This window comes from Armigeres subalbatus, chromosome 3 (assembly GCF_024139115.2).
Source record: "Armigeres subalbatus isolate Guangzhou_Male chromosome 3, GZ_Asu_2, whole genome shotgun sequence".
In the NCBI taxonomy this organism is placed as follows: Eukaryota; Metazoa; Arthropoda; class Insecta; order Diptera; family Culicidae; genus Armigeres; species Armigeres subalbatus.
In genome coordinates this window covers 394,604,070-394,623,229 of record NC_085141.1, presented here as the reverse complement: position 1 = coordinate 394,623,229, position 19,160 = coordinate 394,604,070, and the positions used below count along the sequence as shown (strand labels likewise).

Genomic DNA, 19,160 nt, shown 5'->3' with positions numbered 1-19,160 from the left:
AATCATATGCACTTTCTTATTCGTTTGATTTATATTTCGTCGAGATGGTATATCATATATCATTGTACCAGTTGGGAAACTCGAGAGTCTCATCGTCGGTGTTCCCCTCTTCTGCTAGTGCGAAATGTTGAATGGTACTTTTTCCTGAACTGGTGTCTTGCATCGACAAACTTCTGTAAATATAAATTTTGATTTTAGATGGATAGAATGACAGGATAGAAAACCTCAACCAGAGGAAAAATTTACTTACTTTTCTGATCTTCCAATTCACATATCCAACTGCTTTAACTGATCAATAATAGAATTCAAAATTAAGGCTCCCCCAGACCGAAGCGATTCCATCGCCTCAACGGCGACAACTAGTCGCCGCGATTCTATCGTTGGCTCGCTGCTGGCAATGTTCTATTTTCGCTTCCATATAAACGGCGACAGAATCGCTGTCGCCAAGCGATAGAATCGAATCGCGACTGTCGCGTCGCGTCTATTTGGGGGAACCTTTATCCCGATTGATGGCAAATAGATATAAGATATAGTTTACAATCGCGCATGTCGAAATAAATATATGCCCGCACTTCGTTAGTGTATACCGGAGAATAAAATTGCGATAATAATTAATTCATCCACTGCATTTTCTACCATGTTGATTTCTCATTTCATAAGATTTGTCTTATGAGTTTTTCACATCAAGGGTAGAAATGAAAATCATAAGACAACTCTTATGTTCCATTATTTCTATAGATAAGTTTTATGAACTTCATAAGAGACAAGTAGTTATCATAAGAGGCACTATGAAAATGGAATTCGATTATTTTTCCACGCTTCATAAGATGAGGCTTATGATGATTATAAGATAGTTTAGTTGAGTGTATATTTAAGTGAATTTGAAACATTTTAGATTTCTCAAATCTTCTTGATATCAAGATATATCAATACTTTTCGTACAGTGCATGCCATTTTGAAGTTTCCGACATTCAGTCTGCTTCTTCTTCTTTGCTCCTCAAAATTAGAATTTTTCTCTTTTCTCGCAATACACTGGGCGATGTACACCATAGCCTCCTGTGTAATAAACAGGAGCGATGTAATTTCGTATCGACGTAATAAATTGGACGACGTAATCAGAGCAATGTAAAAGAATGTGATTCAAAAAGTACTTTTAAAATTGTTGAATTGAGTTTTTATGGTAGTTTTCTTTCACAAAGTTATTTGTATCACTTTATTTTGTTATAAATATATTTCTATAGAATATTTTGATAAAAACATATTAAACAATAAACAATCTTTTCTAGATCGCGCAGCCAGATCTGCCACACCACCGGGCGTCCATTTTCTCACGTAAGGGGAAGGTTTCATTCAGCTACGGCAATGCCGGAATCCCATCTGCAGTACACACGGCTAAAGGCAACATGCTGATTGTTAATTCCTAGCGGAGCAGTTGAATTAATGACCTTCATGCACAGGCGCACCAATTCTCTCTGTAGATTTATCGTCCAAGGTCCTATAAAAGAAAATCCATTGATTACACAGTTGATCTGATCTTTTATGAATTTCAGGTTCAAATTCTGAATCTTCTTCTTCCTCTTCTTCAATGGCTCTACATTCCAGCTGGAACTTGGCCTGTTTTTCAAATTAGTATTCTATTAGCATTTCCTCAGTTATTAATTTAAAGCTTTTCTATGTCCGCCATTGCATGAGTACGTATCTTGTGTGACAAGTACAAGGATACACTATGCCCAGGGTGTCGAGAAAGTTTCCAACCCGAAAACATCCTAGACCGGCGGACCGAGAATTGAACTCGTTATCTCCGGATTGGGAATCATACGCCGTTGCTCGCAAGGCTACTGGAGACCCCTTCTGAATCCACTAATTTTAATACTAAAATAACAGCGATTTTGATGGGAATCATTAAGGGATTGCAATGGGAAACATTTAGCAATTCCGATGGGAAACTTCCAAAGACTCCAACGGGAATGATTAAAGGTTGCCGACTTGAATCCTTGAGGGATTCCGCAGAATCCTTGTGTAATTTTGACGGGAATCCTTTAGGGCTTCCGAGTGGAATATTTTGGGGATTCCAGCGGGACTCTTTTAGGGATTGCGATGGGAAACATTTAGGATTTCCGGGAATTCAAACAGATTCCAACGGGAATCCATAATGGATTTTGAAGGGAATCCTTTGAGGGTTCTGACGCGCAGGACGCGCATACTTGAGGGATTCCGACGGAAATCTTTTAAAAATCCTTACGGGAATCCTTCAGAGATCCCGATGGGAATCCTTGGGGGTTTGGACGGAAATCCTCGCAGGATTCCGACGAGATTTTTTTAGGGATTCCAATGGAAATTCTTTAAGGATTCCGACAGGAACTAATTAGCGTTTTTATTCATTTAAGGATTGCGATGGGAAACATTCAAGAATTCCGATTGGAAACCTTAAGAGATTTCGCCGGGAATATTTTAGAGATTCCGACTGGAATCCTAACAGACAACTAAAATTTTCGTTTCTCAGTACCTCTCTCCGATGATTTGAGGAACCGAATTTTGCAAAACCCAACTGACAAAAGTTTTGAAATTTTTCAACGATCATTTTGATGTAATAAAAGTATATATGTGACCAAGTATGTGACCGCATTAAATTTTGAAGGTAGTTTTCCAAATTCCACACAAAAATTACCATTTCGGGAGAGTAGTCAACACCGCGCAGAGCAGAAAAGAAGCGATGAGAGCGACAAAAGCCCGCCAAAATTCCTCCGGAAGTTCCTCCGAAAGTTCCTCTGGGAATTCCTCCGGAAGTTCTTGCGGGAATTCCTCCGGAAGTTCCTCCGGGAATTCCTCTGAAAGTTCCTCCGGAAGCTCCTCCGGGAATTCCTCCGGAAGTTCCTCCGAAAGTTCCTCTGGGAATTCCTCCGGAAGTTCTTGCGGGAATTCCTCCGGAAGTTCCTCCGGGAATTCCTCTGAAAGTTCCTCCGGAAGCTCCTCCGGGAATTCCTCCGGAAGTTCCTCCGGGAATTCCTCCAAAAGTTCCTCCGGGAATTCCTTCGGAAGTTCATCCGGGAATTCCTCCGGAAGCTCCTCCGGGAATTCCTCCAGAAGTTCCTCCGGGAATTCCTCCAAAAGTTCCTCCGGGAATTCCTCCGGAAGTTCATCCGGGAATTCCTCCGGAAGTTCCTCTAGGAATTCCTCCGGAAGTTCCTCTAGGAATTCCTCCGGAAGTTCCTCCAGGAATTCCTCCAGCAATTCCTCCGGAAGTTCCTCCGGGAATTCCTCCGGAAGTTCTTCCGGGAATTCCTCCGGAAGTTCTTCCGGGAATTCCTCCGGAAGTTCTTCCGGGAATTCCTCCGGAAGTTCTTCCGGGAATTCCTTCGGAAGTTCTTCCGGGAATTCCTCCGGAAGTTCTTCCGGAAGTTCCTCCGGAAGTTCTTCCGGAAGTTCCTCCGGAAGTTCCTCCAGGAGTTCCTCCGGAAGTTGCTCAAGGAATTCCTCCGGAAGTTTCTTCAGGTATTCCTTCGGAAGTTCTTGCAGGAATTCCTCCGGAAGTTCCCCCGGGAAGTCCTCCGGAAGTTCTCCCGGGAATTCCTCCGGAAGTTCCCCCGGGGTACCCTCCGGAAGTTCCCCCGGAAATTCCTCCAGAAGTTCTCCCGGGAATTCCTCCGGAAGTTCCCCCGGGGTACCCTCCGGAAGTTCCCCCGGGAGTTCCTCCGGAAGTTCCTCCGGGAATTCCTCCGGAAGTTCCTCCGGGAATTCCTCCGGAAGTTCCTCCGGGAATTCCTCCGGAAGTTCCTCCGGAAGTTCCTCCGGGAATTCCTTCAGAAGTTCCTCCGGGAATTCCTTCAGAAGTTCCTCCGGGAATTCCTTCAGAAGTTCCTCCGGAAGTTCCTCCGGGAATTTCTCCGGAAGTTCCTCCGGGAATTTCTCCGGAAGTTCCTCCGGGAATTCCTCCGGAAGTTCCTCCGGGAATTCCTCCGGAAGTTCCTCCGGGAATTCCTCCGGAAGTTCCTCCGGGAATTCCTCCGGAAGTTCCTCCGGGAATTCCTCCGGAAGTTCCTCCGGGAATTCCTCCGGAAGTTCCTCCGGAATTCCTCCGGAAGTTCCTCCGGGAATTCCTCCGAAGTTCCTCCGGGAATTCATCCGGAAGGTGCCCCGGAATTCCTCCGCAAGTTCCCCCGGAATGCCTCCGGAAGTTCCACCCGAATTCCTCCGGAAGTTCCCCCGGAATTCCTCCGGAAGTTCCCCCGCAATTCCTCCGGAAGTTCCCCCGGAATTCCTCCGGAAATTCCCCCGGAATTCCTCCGAAGTTCCTCCGGAATTCCTCCGGAAGTTCCTCCGGGAATTCCTCCGGAAGTTCCTCCGGAATTCCTCCGGAAGTTCCTCCGGAATTCCTCCGGAAGTTCCTCCGGGAATTCCTCCGGAAGTTCCTCCGGAATTCCTCCGGAAGTTCCTCCGGAATTCCTCCGGAAGTTCCTCCGGGAATTCCTCCGGAAGTTCCTCCGGGAATTCCTCCGGAAGTTCCTCCGAATTCCTCCGGAAGTTCCTCCAGAATTCCTCCGGAAGTTCCTCCGGGAATTCCTCGGAAGTTCCTCCGGGAATTCCTCCGAAGTTCCTCCGAAATTCCTCCGGAAGTTCCTTCGGGAATTCATCGGGAAGTTCCTTCGGAAATTATTCGGTAAGTTCCTCCGGAAATTCCTCCGGAAATTCCTCCGGAAATTTCTCCGGGAATTCCCCCCGAAGTTCTTCCGGGAAATCCTCGGAAGTTCCTCCGGAATTCCTCCGGAAGTTCTTCCGAGAATTCCTCGGAAGTTCTTCCGGGAATTCCTCCGAAGTTCCTCTGGAATTCCTCCGGAAGTTCCTGCGGAAGTTCCTCTGGGAATTCTTCCGGAATTCCTCTGGGAATTCTTCCGGAAGTGCCTCTGGTTATTCTTCCAGAAGTTCCTCTGGAAGTTCCTCTGGAAGTTCCTCCGGAAGTTCCTCCGAATTCCTCCGGAAGTTCCTCCGGAATTCCTCCGGAAGTTCCTCCGGGAATTCCTCCGGAAGTTCCTCCGGAATTCCTCCTGGAATTCCTCCGGAAGTTCCTCCGGCAATTCCTCCGGAAGTTCCTCCGGGAATTCCTCCGGAAGTTTCTCTGGCAATTCCTCCGGAAGTTCCTCCTGGAATTCTTCCGGAAGTTCCTACTGAATTCTTCCGAAAGTTCCTCCGAAATTCCTCCGGAAGTTCCGGAAGAAGGAACTTTCGAAGGCATAATCCCACTTGTCTTGCAAAATGCTGAAGTTGGATACCCATATTACTAATATGGGGCGAAAATATTGAACTGGCAACTTCAAAGAAACCTGTTGAAGGCCATTTATGGAACAGGTGTCACCAGTTGGGCAAATCACGAACCAGATGGCGGTAGTGAGCAAACGTCAAACTCAAGCAAATCCGATGCGCGCGCCACGAGTGATCGATTGGCCAACTAATGATTATTTGAATCGACCAGTAAATCACTGAGGGGCCCTCCTTAGCCGTGCGGTAAGATGCGCGGCTACAAAGCAAGACCATGCTGAGGGTGGCTGGGTTCGATTCCCGGTGCCGGTCTAAACAATTTTCGGATTGGAAATTGTTTCGACTTCCTTGGGCATAAAAGTATCATCGTGTTAGCCTCATGATATACGAATGCAGAAATGGTAACTTGGCTTAGAAATCTCGCAGTTAATAACTGTGGAAGTGCTAATTGAACACTAAGCTGCGAGGCGGCAATGTCCCAGGGGGATGTAATGCCAATGAAGAAGAAGAAGAAGTAAATCACTGAACGATGGAAATTTGACGAGTTTTATGTCTGTTTGTCTGTGCTCAAAGGATTCCATTCGGAACTCTTTCAGAACTCCGTTCGGAATCATCAATATTTTTGTTCAGAATCAGTAAGGATTTCGTTCAAAATTCTTAAAGTATTCCGTCCTGATTCCCCAGAGATTCTACTTGGTATCTTCAAAGGATTCCGTTCTTGATCCCAAAAAAATCTGCTCAGAATCCTCGGAGCACCCACAGGTTTCCTTTTGGAAACCCCAAAGGATTTCGTTCAGAATCTTCTAAAGATTCTGCTCAAAATCCCCAAAGGATTCCGCTCAGAATCCCAGAAAGTTTTTTGCTCGAAACCGCTGAAAGATTCCGCTTTCCAAGCAGTACCGACAACCTCGATAACAAAACTTGGTATGAAGTTGCCTTGTATAAGAGGTAAAGTACCAAAAATTAATATGCAAAATATATCAGACATAACATGCTTGCACTGAAAAAAATCCGTGGTAAAAACTACTATTTTGTAGATTACGCTCTGTTTTAAAACAACCATGAAATTTCAGTAAATTTTACCGTGGTTCCAGAGAAATTCACAACTGTTTCAGTTCAAGTGACAGCATTCCGCATGAGCCACAGTAGATTTTTACTGCGCGCTTGGTAAAGTCAAACAGGTATGTTATCTGCTGAAAATCGTCGGTGCGTATTCTTAAAATAACCCTCGGAATGGTAGTTTCGACTGCAATATTTGTTTGCGTGGGTATTTTAATACCAAACCAATAATAATTTGTTATGCGTTTGGTATTTAAAAAAAAAGACAGAATCACCGTCTTCGACCAGAGGTCGCACAGACTGAACACTTAACATCTAGCATGAGACAACGGACAAGGACATTTACGCAACACCCAGCGGACCAGTGGAGAACTTTCGCTTTACGAAAAGTTCTCCTTACCGGGGCGGGAATCGAACCCACACTCCACAGCCCATGCGTTTAGATGATTGACGTCTGGCTAACCGCACGGCCACGGAGCCCACTTGTAATAACAAAAACTATTATACCTGAAGTATTTTACTTATTATTTTTTGGTATTAGTCCTTTGGTATTTTACTTGTTATGCAAGGCATGTTCATAACAGAGTAAAGTAAGATCCTGTTCGAAATTCTCAAAATATTCCGGCCGGAGCTCCAAATGGATCCCGTTCAGAATTTTCAGAGGATTCCGTTCCTAATCACCAATGGACTGTGCTCGAAATACACAAAACATTCCGCTTGTTACCTCCAAGGGATTTCGCTCGGAATCTCCAGAGCATTCCATTCCGAATCCCTAAAAGATTTCCTTTGGAATCCACAAACAATTCCACTTAGAATCCCTAAAAGATTCCGCTCGGAGCGTACAGAGGTTTCCCATGAGGATTATGATTAGAACTCCCAAAGCATTTCTGCAGAATCCTCGAGGGATTTCATTTTCGTCCAAAAAAGATATCGTTCCGGGATCCAAAAGAATACAGTGCGGCATGCCAAAATTAGATGGAAATCTTATCTGGGATTCCCAAAGAATTTCACTCGAAATCTCATAATAAGCATTCCGCTGGAAATCCCCAAACTATTCGCTCGGAACGCACCACAAAAGTTAAACTTAGCATCCACAAAATATTCTGAACCCCAAAATAATTCTTCCGGAATTCTCAAAGGATTCCGCTCGTGATCCCCAAAGGATTTCAATCGAAATCACTCAAAGATTCCACTCTGAAGGAATACGCTCGAAAACTCACAGTATTCCACTTGGAATCCACAAAAGATTCTGTTCGGATTCACCACAATATCCTAGCCGGAATTCCCAAACATTTCCTTAAGGATACTGCTGGTAACCCCCAAAAGATTCAGTTCGGTATTCCCTGAGGATTTTGCTTCGAATCCCTAAAAAAAACGCTTGAAGTCCCAAACAGTTTCCTTGAGTCCCAAAACTATTCCACTTAAAATCCCTAGAATTTCTATTAACTGATTGCAAGTATTAATTGCAAATCCTTCACGAGTACCATCCATAATTTTAAAAAAAATCAAAGATGTTCCATTCGTATCCGTTTCTGTTTTGAATCATAGAAGTACTCCGTTCGGGATCGAATATGTTGTTTATTTGATCTCAATCAACAGGCAAAGGTTGCCCCAATGATTGTTTACTTAATCTTATACAAATAATTCACATTCACTTATAATAACGAGCATGTAACAATTTAACGATAAAGAACAAACTACAAGAACAGTCAATCAAAACTAACAAAAATATTAAAGCATTCATTTTTTTACGGCTCCCAATAACTAAATTCACGGTTCATAAATTCCCTGAACATTAATCCCGTTGGCCACGTTGATTTTTCTAGCGCCTTTTCCTTGTCCTTCCAGTTTATACCAACTTTGAACGATACATATCGCAGATCCTCCAAATTACTCCAGCGCGGGACTAGCTTCACAACTTCTAGTTGCTCCGTTGATTGCAAAGCATTGGATACCATTTCGCGCATCGCATCGGTTGAAACATGTTTAGCCACTTTGGTAAAGAATATCCAGAACTTACAAATGCCGACGGAGATATTTTCTACATTTGATCCTCTGAACAGCTGACCCGAATCATTTGAATTCGATGACCGGTCTAAGCAATTTGAATTTATTTGAGGCGTAGAAGTGGACGGTTTTGCTATCCTGCTATGAATCGGTTGACAACCACTGCTCATCGATTGCTGTAGGTCTGCAATACTTTGTTTTAAAATCGTCATTTCTGATTGAAGTGCACTAACAATATGCTCGATTTTGCCCTCCTCCTTTTGCTTATCTTGTACTAGCACATTGGGCTCATCTTTTGCTGACGGCGAATGGTTCTTGCGGAATAACGATAGACAGTCATCACACAACCAAAGTACGTTTTCAAAATCGACGCATACACGCCACTGATACTGGTTCATATTCATACAGTGTAAATGGTATCTTACATTGCATCCACTACAATCGATACTCTCATCTAGTCCACCGATGGTAGGGAGCATTTAACGCAACCAAAGCGCATCGTTAAGCGGGATGCTATGTCGTAGACGGTAATGACACTTTGACGGTAGATTCAACTAGCACGATGATGTATTCGATGGCGTTGTCGAGAATTGTTTTTCTTTTTTATAGCTTTATTAACAGTGCAAAGCGATCGAAAACTATATCACTGGAATCAGCTTCGAATGCACTTTTGATTACACGCATAAAACGAAATTACGAGAACGAAATAACAAATAATCAAGCCAGAAACGATAGACAGATAAAAGCTTCACGCACGCAGTCCAACGTTACGAACACACAATGAGAAAATCATTTGGAGATCTAACTTATTACTATGTACTTACGTTACACTTCCGGTCCGGTCAGGTCATTCTTTAGGAGTTCCAATAGATCAAGTGGTAGCAAAGTGATTCCTTTCAACCAGCAATCGAACCCGTTGCATTGCGCGGTGGAGCAAGTCAGATTTCTCGATAGTCGTTTCAAACACGCCGTGCACGTAAATGTAAAATCTGGAAAAATAGGGATAAAAAGTAAACTCTTTAAACTAGTAGGTATATGAAAACTTACCAAGCTAGATTATTATGGACTTTTCCTTTTACAGTACAAATTGTATCCCGTGGATAATGGTTCCTGATAGCGATCTGACAAGCATGAGAAGGTCCTATGTGAGCAGAGAGGTACGATCAGAAAGATGATGTACGCCCCCTTCGTATAGACTGCGTATAGTTGGCGGAGGTACACCGTGATTAGCCTGAAAAAAAAGGAAATGGAATATAAACTACAATTATTTATAATCAGAACAAATAGGGTAAAATAATTGGTAATAGATATCTTTTAATAAAATTTCATAGAAAAATGTTTTTATTATGCTGTAATACTGTAACTAGGGGAAATGACGGCTTCGGCAGGTTTTGTTCTATTATTGTCAGAGGGTTTTTCTATAACAAATTATGCTCATATTTAGCCTAACAATTCTCTGCATATCAAGGCATATTGTGGCCACATTTCATAAAATTTGGTCAACAAAAACCCTCCTGGCAATAATAGAACAAAACCTACCGACGCCGTCATTTCCCCTATATTTACTATTTTATATTATACCCTAATGAATACTCACCATATTTATTTTCCATCAGCAAAAATACTGAAAATCTTGATCTGTAAGAAATGGAAAGACTTTAATCAACGTTTCCAAATAATCCACTTTTATTATTATGTGTCTGTTCAGCTTACGAGCTTTATCACTTGTTATAAATTAAACGAGATTAAGATGTGCGGATTTTGACATTTGTATACCTACTCCTCAAAAAAGTGATTAAGCTTGTAAACTGAATAAGCTATTAAATACTCACCAGAGAAATCAATTCAACGTGATGGTGCCGTGTTTGACCTTCGGACTCACCTCACGAAGCAAATCGTCGACCAACCTACAAGCGAAGTTCAAATCCAGGGCTTCCGGAGTTTCAGACTCTACATCCGATCGCATCAGCATTGGTTGCTCAAGCCAGCCTTCGCAAAGTCGACAAGCAGCTGCCAGCAACTTCGGCAGCGTTGTACGGAACAGATTCATATATTTTGCCTCGGGCATCCTTTGCAAGGTCTCTGTCAGTTGCTCGCCAAAACTCATCTCAAAAAAAAGGTGGCACTTTTGATTTTGCCTACAGGCCATGACAAAGATCACATCCAGCAGGATGTGAATGGCCGCAAACTGCGAATCCATCGAATGGCTTCAATCTTTTTAAAATCCTGGAGAATTTCAGCTTACTTGATCTTTCGTTTTACTTTTTCGAACAGCGGTATCAAAAAAGCAACCGGTTTACCTGAACCTTTTTTGGCCATTGCACATCGCGGCTCTCCAAGTCACCAGAAAACAAAAGGAGTTAAACTTGCACTTTGAATTATATATTGAGGATTGTCCGCCTGCTGTCCCGTAGTCAGAAATCCGCTTTTTGTCTCCTTTGCCGTCGTCCCGTAACCGTCCCGTAACATTGATGGCAAATTATGCTTAATTAAATGAATTAAATACAAAGAAAACTAATAAATCCGCGAGAGAAAAAACCGTGAAAATCAACGAACGAATCAACATGGCGACAAAACAACGCCGACGTCTCAGACATCAAGTGTGCAGTGTTGCGAGGAAAATTATATTATGAATGCATATAATATTGTATCCAAAATCTGTGTAATTTTACACAACTATGTTGGATTCTATTGGTTGCAGCATTTTCTGTGTAATATTCGATGCTTCAAACATCGAATATTACACAAATGCGACGTAAGGGAATTTGCTGAATCTGGCTTTTGTGTAATTTCTAAGCAATGTAAAATTACATCAAAACAAATGTTAACGTGCATTATGATACAGGCATCACATAGAAATTTTGGTACATCGCTTAAATTACATCGATGCACATTACATAATTTTTTGCTGTGTGGTAATGTGCGTTTTAGATTTTATATTGAGAAGTATTGTTATTATTTGGGGAAAAAATAAAAATGAACTTAGTTCGAGTTTTGTATTCTTTGTAACAAATATATTCACATTATATTTCAAGTGGATACTTAGTAGGAATGCCAGTAATGCCACTAAAAAGCACTCGTTACGAGATTTCACAGCAGCTGATTGGAGCAGGAATGTATGTAAACCATGGTAAAGTCATGTAGAGTCTCGCGCATTCGTGCGCCTTCATGCAGCATGGAAAGAGAAATTCGGGAGAGAGCGGGAAATGTTTGACAGCCGGAAAACTGCAAAATAATTCTGCTTATACACTGACAAAAATCCAATCATACACGCAGAAAAAACTACGTTAAAAACAAACATATTCTAGGTAAATCCAAACATAAATTCAGTTTATTCTGGCATCAAAAATAAATCTGTTTGGAACAAACATATTGTTGCATTTGAAGCGAACAAAACTTTTTATTGAATCAAATGTGCGTTTTAAGTTGTTTCAACCAGCTAAATGCTAAAAGCAAACATGGATATTATTGTTTTGGTTCGACCACTTATAATATTTTCTTATCAATTCTACCAATTTTCATATTCCGGTAGCATTTGACTACCAGATTGCACAATTCCAAAAGTTCATATTTCATTACTTATCTTTCTGTACCTGAAAACATCCTTATCATCAATTTGGAAGCAGGAAAACATATGCTTCTACTTTTGCTCCTGCTCCTCTGCTGACTTCCGATCGGATCTGATCCGAACTCGAGTTTTTGTTTACTTTTGCAAGAGCGAGCGAGGGGCTGTCCACTAGTGTATGTATAAAACAAACAGGGATTTAATTTGGTTTTAAAAATAAATATGTTTGATTCAAACATATTACCATTTTGGAAATAAACATATATATTTTTAAAGCAAATGGATGAAATTTCTATCCGTGTATCCATTATGTGTGGCACACATAAATTTTGACTATAGCATTTCCCATATAACGGCTATGTGAATTCGCATAGCATGTATGTGGAAACACACATAACCCTTATTAACTAATAACCTTTATGTGGATTCTCCTATAGCGGCTGGTTATTAACGCACACATAGAATTTATTTGGAAATTTCTTTAGATTTTTGCCAATAAAAATGTGTAAATTTTTATTAGTGTAGGATTGATTTCATAATATCCCGCTACTCGCTTGAGAGCAGAAAAGCGGCTCTATCCGCAGCACCCAGCTATGAACCATTAGGGTCTCGCCGACACCTCGGGAAAATTTTCCGCCGGATTTTGGTCCCCGTGCATTTCAAATGTGGCCGGGATTTTGATTTTCCGTGCCCAAATCCCGAAAACATCGCATATGCAAAAATACATGAGGAAAAAATCCACGATCCAAATTCCCGGGAAGAAAGAGTGGATGAAAGAGAAAAGAAAAATTAACTCAAAAGTAAGTTTAAAAATACTCAATTTTGGGTACTTTTTTTCTTCCGTGTAAGGCAACCTTTACACCTCAGGAAAATTTTCCGCCGGATTTTTACCCCAGTGTATTTTAAATGGTGCTGGGATTTTGATTTTCCGTGCCTAAATCCTGAAAACATCGCATATGTAAAAATACATGGGGAAAAATTCCGCCGACCCAATTCCCGAGGTGTGAGGCTATCTTATACTTGAAGAATTTGCCCTTCATTCTCAACACGCAAATGCGGTCGCTTAACGGCTTCCACCGGATAACACGCTTCATCTGCTTCCCGATCACAATGAAGCCAACTCCTCGTTCTGCTCTGTCGCCGCCGCTATAGTAGATGTGGTACTTGAATGAAGACTTCACACTTAGTGTTCGCTATGGGATCCACCGCCCGGAATTAACGTTCTCCAGTTCTGGACCACCGTATTTCCTGGTTTGCTGCCACACTCACGCCGATCTTCTGCAGGGCCAGGAGCCCAACACGTGCTTGTTCATTCATAGTTCTCACGTTCCAAGACCAGACTTTCCAATCGTTGTCCTTTATTCGTTGCCGGGTCTGTTGCCGTTGAATCAATCCGTTTGCTCTACTTTTGCCTTTCTTGGTAACTGTAGAATAGAGTGGCTCAAAAAACACTTTTTCAAATTTTTTGATGGGCCGCCCTCTTATTCGGTTCTATTTGGTGCCCTGATGCTCTGGACAAAATTTCAGTCAAATCGGTCAACGTTTGGGCGATGCTAAACTCATTGGTAGTTTATATGGAAAAATGTATGCAGAAACATCCCTAAACAGTGATTTGCAGTTGGACGGCACAATTTACGATCAAGAACCAAGATACTCATTCTGTTCTTGTAAAATTAAATACAGAATGTTATGCTGAAAACTGCGAGAAGATAAGAGTTTATTAGGCAAAGATATTAGCATTTTACTGGAGTGTAGTAGGGGTGAATTTATTTCTTTTCAAAGGTAAAAGAAACGAAATTTGGTCAAACCCCACTTCAGAGAATTGCTAATAACTCAGCCGGGCAAATTCAAATCTTCTCTCGGTTTTCTGCATAACATTCTGTATTAAATTCTCCAAGATCTGAATGAGTATCATAGTTCTTCATCGTAGGTTGTGCCGTCCAACTGCAATTCACTGTTTTTGGATATTTCTGCATACATTTTTCCATATAAACTTCCAATGAAAAACGTTGACCGATTTGGCTGAAATTTTGTCCAGTGCATCAGGGCATCAATTTAGAACCGAATAAGAGGGTGGCCCATCAAAAAAAAAAAATGAAAAAAGTTTGTCCCATACTAATTTGAGTCACCCTACTGTAGAATCTTCGGTAGGCTACCTTACCAGGGTTGCGCTACCTACATCGCGTTGAAGGGGCTGCCTTCCTGATGCTGACACGATGCAACATGGTGTGCACAGTTTAGTTTAGTGTCCCTCGCTGACACTCGGATAATGATCAGCCGCCCCAAACATGAGAGGAGCAAATCCCCCTTCCCTGTCAGCATACGACCATAGTTCACACAGGCAGAGGCGCATCCACGTTCTGAGTCGTGGGTAGGACAAAAAATGCTGATTTGGGCAACAGCTCTGGTATTAGCATTGGCAATAAGCGATTCGCATAAATTCGTAAGTAGAGTAGCATCACATCCACCCGTTACCACGAATATTAATTGTGAACTATTCGCAATCTGCCCGATTATGTAGGAAGGTGTCCGCTACCATGCCTACCAAATATTTTTTTGATGAAAGTGCTTAATTTTGAGAAATCGAACCTTAGATGCCTTTCGCCATACTGATTTCAGAAAGTTAACTCCTAGTGTGCCGCTGTAAGCATGCTCAAAGCAGGCGATTCATTGCAGCCATTTAGTCATTTTTGTCTCATTGGCATGGTTTGATCACTGTTCTGCTAGTATACGGATCCCACAATTCAGAAAATTTTGGGATTTGTGATGTGATCTTCCTATACGGAATTATTCCAGTGGGTTCGCTTGCAGATGCAGCAAATTTGACAACAATTTTATTTTTTTGGAGATATAAGTCCAACAATATGTAACTTTTTTCGTTTCTTTTCAAATTGTATACATAAGGATTATATCAGAATCAAAAATCATGGTGATCCAGAAAAAGCCCACAGCGAGTATCTTCGAAATGTCCTTTAGGAATCGGCTCCATTTGCGATCGAACCCATGAGCTACTGCTAGCCACTAGACCACCGAGCTTGTCTCCGATTTGGGAAACAGTTGTGTTGAGAAATGGATACACATTCTACCTATACTGCAGCTGAAAGCATAACTGTCCCATCCCATCCATCTGGAATCCAGTTCAATATGGGACAGTTATGTTTAAAATTATAATCAATTCTAAAAATAACCAGAACTTGAAAAGTTCTTGCGACCAGAATACTCACATAATTTGAGGAACTTCCCTCGATTTTTAGGATAAATATTGCTTTACCAAGATTTTTTAAATATTTCCAAGAAGCATGACATACATTTGGGTGTTCTTACGATTATCAAATATCTGTACAAGTTTTCGGGAGATGTCGCGGATCACAGAAATTAATTGTTTTCGATTATTGTTTAGACTATCATCAAATTTAAAGTAATCTTTTGCACAAATTCGTGCCATTCAATGACTTCATATGTTCTTACCGTAATCATGGGTAGGACAATGCTTTGACTGTCCCACCCAGGAAAATTCATGCGTAGGACATGTCCTACTTGTCCCACCCACTCCCGGCGCCACTGCCCACAGGGGTTGGTTAACCGGTCTTCCCTAAAGTTGCTCGTATCCCGGCCAGCGCCACGAGGAGGTAAGGATAGGAGTTATTGGGTAAGAGGCTAAGAATCGCAAAATGGGGTCTATTTTATTCCTTCAAGTACGCGAAGTACCAATGGTACGCTTTACCCAGCATTTGCCGTGCCTTTTTCAATATCTACTATACTCTAAACCGTCCTTGAATTCAGATCTTAATATTCAAATCGATCAACAAGAAGATCTAAGATGTCCCCACTATTTTTATGAGTTGATGTAGTTCCATAGTACCTCGTAACATTACAGACACAGTAAAGACTTCAATCGACATCTACGACTCTCAAAACTATCCTTGACTACAGATCTTAAAATTCAAATCTATCAACATGAAGATGCTCGATGTCCTCAATAGTTTTATGAGATGGACTAGCTCCAAGGTACCTCAAAGCACCATTACAAACAAATTAAAGAATTCGTTCGACATCTACGACACTCCAAACTATCCTTGAGAACAGATCTTAATAATTCAATCGACTGCGACTTAACATTGGGCGGCTACAAGACGTTAGACTAGTTCAAGGATATGTGCAGCAGCTGGAAATGGCACTCCCAACGTAAAAGCAGCTAGGCGCAGCGTCTCTTGATGATAGCTGGAGAGATATTCGATTCGCCATTGGTAGCACCGCGACCGCTGCCTTTGGCACGGTGCCCCCGGATCAGAGAAACGACTGGTATGACGGCGAATGTGAGCCGTTAGTGGAAGAGAAGTATGCAGAATGGAACACCGCACGAGGGCGAACGAGGCACGATGTAAACGAGCGCGGAACAGACAAAACTCGATTTTCCGGAGGAAAAATCGCCAGCAGGAAGATCGGAACCGTGAAGAAGCGAAGCAACTGTATCACGCTAATAACACACGAAATATGAGAAGTTGAAGCGTTCACGTAAGGGTCTGTTCACAAATTACGTAACGCAAAAATCCGAGTTTTTGACCCCCTCCCTCCCCCTCGTAACAAAAAGTAACATTTTTGGAACCCCCTCCCTCCCCCATATAACGCGTAACTGAGAAAATTTTGATGCCATTTTTTCTTTCTCTGAAGCATGTGGGTTTTGATATTTATTGAACACTGTTATATGGAACGGCACATGATTGAAACCAAGGATATCAAGAATGCAGCTAGTAAAAACGAAAATAGAATTTGCGATCATATGACCATTCCAATATTAGTTTAGCGGGACTGATCTGTCGAGAAAGGAAAACGATAGACAAATTATTTTTAAATTAAACTGTTTAATGTGGTTGAAGTGGTTGAGTTAAAATGCAATTACTTAGAATGAAAACTCTCTGGATTGTCTTTATTAACTTTGGCTTGGTTTGGGAGATCTAATCATGAAATACAATACCAATAAAAGGTTCGTAACTTTGATGGCACGTAACTTTGAGAGGATGGAGGAAGCCTACATCAGACTGAAAAGCGAAGCTAAACGGATTGGACTAGTCATCAACACGTCGAAGACGAAGTACATGATAGGAAGAGGCTCAAGAGAGGTCAATGTGAGCCACCCACCACGAGTTTCTATCGGTGGTGACGAAATCGAGGTGGTTGAAGAATTCGTGTACTTGGGCTCACTGGTGACCGCCGATAACGATACCAGCAGAGAAATTTGGAGACGCATAGCGGCTGGAAATCGTACGTACTTTGGACTCCGCAAGACGCTTCGATCGAATAGAGTTCGCCGCCGTACCAAACTGACTATCTACAAAATGCTTATAAGACCGGTAGTTCTCTACGGACACGAGACCTGGACGATGCTCGTGGAGGACCAACGCGCACTGGGAGTTTTCGAAAGGAAAGTGTTGCGTACCATCTATGGTGGGTTGCAGATGGCGGACGGTACGTGGAGGAGGCGAATGAACCACGAGTTGCATCAACTGTTGGGAGAACCATCCATCGTTCACACCGCGAAAATCTGAAGACTGCGGTGGGCCGAGCACGTAGCCAGAATGTCGGACAGAAATCCGGTGAAAATGGTTCTCGACAACGATCCGACGGGAACAAGAAGGCGAGGTGCACAGCGGGCAAGGTGGATCGATCAGGTGGAGGACGACTTGCGGACCCTCCGCAGACTGCGTGGTTGGCGAAGTGCAGCCATGAACCGAGCTGAATGGAGAAGTCTTTTATGTGCAGCACAGGCCACTCCGGCCTTAGTCTGATGATAAATAAAAAAAATAATAAAAGGTTCGAGGCCGTTCCATAAAATAATAATACCTGTGGAAATCGTGCATATTCATCGTGAGACAAAAATGCTTCGAAATTTTGCAACAATTATTCGAAAAAAACTCACTGTCTTTTAGGATTCTTTAAAAAAACAAAATAGCTTACTCTGAGATAAAAAGTAAAAAACTACAAATACTAGCATGGGACAATTATGGGTAGTATGGCAAGGTTGATACGTATTCATCGTCTTGATCAAGATATATTGCAATTACTTCAATCAGTAATTTAAAAAAACCCTTTAAAATATTTTTTTATTCGCGTTATGCGTAACATTTGGTAGTACCTACCCCCTCCCCCTCCTTTTAGTGTAACAAAGTATAACGCAAGTTGGACCTCCCCCTCCCCCCAAAAGCGTTACGTAATTTGTGAACAGACCCTAAGGGCCGCGTGCCACAGCCTGATATGTGTAAGGACATAAACGGGAACCTTCATACGAACGAGCGTGAGCTGGAGTTTAGCAACTAACGCGCAATCACATTGCCGCCTACAAGGTACTCTCCCAAATTTTATACCGTCAACTAGCACCAATTGCAAGGGAGTTCATGGGGCAGTACCAGCCGGGTTTTATGGGCGAACGCTCCACCACGGACCAGGTACTGCAGAACTGCCGCGAATACAACGTGTCCACGCATCATCTATTCATTGACTTCAAAGCCGCATATGATACAATCGATCGGGACCAGCTATGGCAGCATGAACACGGACTTCCGGGTAAACTGACACGGTTGATCAAAGTGACGATGGAGGACTAGTCATCAACACGTCGAAAACGAAGTACATGATAAGAAGAGGTTCAAAAGAAGACAATGTGAGCCACCCCCCGCGAGTTTGCATCGGTGGAACGAAATCGAGGTGATAGAAGGATTTGTGTACTTGGGCTGCCGAAAATGATACCAGCAGAAAAATTCGGAGACGCATAGTGGCTGGAAATCGTACGATTTAGAATAGAGTTCGCCGCCGTACCAAACTGACAAAATGCTCATTAGACCGGTAGTCCTCTACGGACACGAGACCTGGACGATGCTCGTGGAGGACCAACGCGCACTTGGAGTTTTCGAAAGGAAAGTGCTGCGTACCATCTATGGTGGGGTGCAGATGGTGGACGGTACGCGGAGGGACGAATGAACCACGAGTTGCATGAGCTGCTGGGAGAACCATCCATTGTTCACACCGCAAAAATCGGACGACTGCGATGGGCCGGGCTCTTAGCCAGAATGTCGGACAGTAACCCAGTTAAAATGGTTCTCCGACGAGCACAAGAAGGCGAGGTGCACAGCGGGCAAGGTGGATCGATCAGGTGGAAGATGACTTGCGAACCCTCCGTAGACTGCGTGGTTGGCGACGTGTAGCCATGGACCGAGCCGAATGGAGAAGACTCTTCTATACCGCACAAGCCACTTCGGCCTTGATGTATGAATGTAATAAA

At 42.6% G+C, this 19,160-nt stretch overlaps 1 long non-coding RNA gene across 1 annotated transcript; it reads right to left on the bottom strand.

Moving 5' to 3' along the window:
* Positions 1-1,285: 1,285 nt before the first annotated feature.
* On the bottom strand, positions 1,286-10,416 carry LOC134223969 (uncharacterized). The gene is made up of 5 exons (XR_009982796.1): positions 10,152-10,416; positions 9,917-9,975; positions 9,367-9,550; positions 9,144-9,308; positions 1,286-1,495 (listed from the first exon to the last, which is right to left on the bottom strand). It is a non-coding gene; the product is annotated as an uncharacterized LOC134223969 (long non-coding RNA).
* Between the last annotated feature and the right edge of the window lie 8,744 nt (positions 10,417-19,160).